Source organism: Bubalus bubalis, chromosome 22 (genome assembly GCF_019923935.1).
Source record: "Bubalus bubalis isolate 160015118507 breed Murrah chromosome 22, NDDB_SH_1, whole genome shotgun sequence".
Lineage (NCBI taxonomy): Eukaryota > Metazoa > Chordata > Mammalia > Artiodactyla > Bovidae > Bubalus > Bubalus bubalis.
This window is the reverse complement of record NC_059178.1, coordinates 57,254,820-57,256,084: the sequence shown is the minus strand read 5'-3', so window position 1 is coordinate 57,256,084 and position 1,265 is coordinate 57,254,820. Positions and strand designations below refer to the sequence as shown.

Here is a 1,265-nt window from a genome sequence, read left to right as displayed (position 1 = left end):
AAATAAGATAAATTTTGAAGGGAGATGGTGTTTCATCATCCCTAAAAATAAGGCTGGGGAAACTAGCATGGTGGTGAGCCATAAAGTATCAGGACATTCTGCACTGAAGGTACAAAATTTATAGGTCCCCCAGGAATGCTTCAGAGTGCTCTGTGATGGGAATTTGAAACTGTGAGAATCCAGGGCTCTTTCATTCTCTGGAGAGATTGTCTAAGAGAAATCAATGCGCTGATTCATCAGCCTGGCAGCCTCCTTCCAGGGCTGGGGATGTAGCTCAGTGGTAGAGCATATGCTTCGCATGCATGAGGCCCCAGGTTCAATCCCTGGCATCTCCATGTCCTTCAACTAATGGTGCTGATTTGTTTTTTAGTTTCATTTTTAAGACAGCATGACTTCACAGGAGGACACGTCACCAGTGTTACATATTCATATAAATTACAGGTACCACCCTACCCTTTTCAATGAACTATGTGTATTGCTAATGATGTGATAGCATCTTCTTTCAGTATTAATAACATAGTTTTTATTAATACAAAATAAAAATATAGCCTTTCCAACAAATCTTTATTACTCTCTTTGATTCATATACATTTCTGTTAACATCCACCTTCTTTTAATAAACCCATATAAATGGTCAGACAGAAACTTACCTGCTATGCTATGGGCATGACCCACTTAAAGAATAAAAGTACAACAAAGATATTCATAGCAGTCCTTATTTCTACAGTATTTGCACCTGTAATGCATGCATGCTCTGTTACTCAGTCATGGCTGATTCTTTGCCACTATAATATTGTGTTAGTATTTGCAGCAAAATTATGTAAGCTAACTGTGCCAGGACTACCTCATTTTATTATTGCTTTATTATCCTAGACAATTACATGATTTAAGTGTGGTATAATTCATGGAATTACAGTGGATTCATTGAGATCAAGCCTTTGATAGCTATCTCAATTTTGATCACCATATACAAGGGCATATAGAATAAAAGCTTTTTTTAAAGCTGTATATCTTGGGTGGAGAGGAAGTTGACTCAAATCTCAGGATAAGTTTTGGGTTCTCCCCACCCACACAAGTGAAACCTCTTGACCCTGGGCCTTGCTAAGACCCAGAACTGAAGGTGGTCCACTTTCTGCACACCATAGAGGCCATCACTGATGATCACACAGATGATTGCGTTAATTGTTCACTCTCTGCTACGAAGTATTATTCTATTTTGAAGAGTATTCCATCTTTTTGGGGGGGAAACAATAGTGACATGGATT

The 1,265-nt window shown here is 38.5% G+C and overlaps 1 non-coding gene across 1 annotated transcript; it reads left to right on the top strand.

The window, feature by feature from the left end:
* The first annotated feature begins 263 nt into the window (after positions 1-263).
* Positions 264-335, top strand: TRNAA-CGC. Its single transcript has one exon. It is a non-coding gene; the product is annotated as a tRNA-Ala (tRNA).
* Positions 336-1,265: the final 930 nt, after the last annotated feature.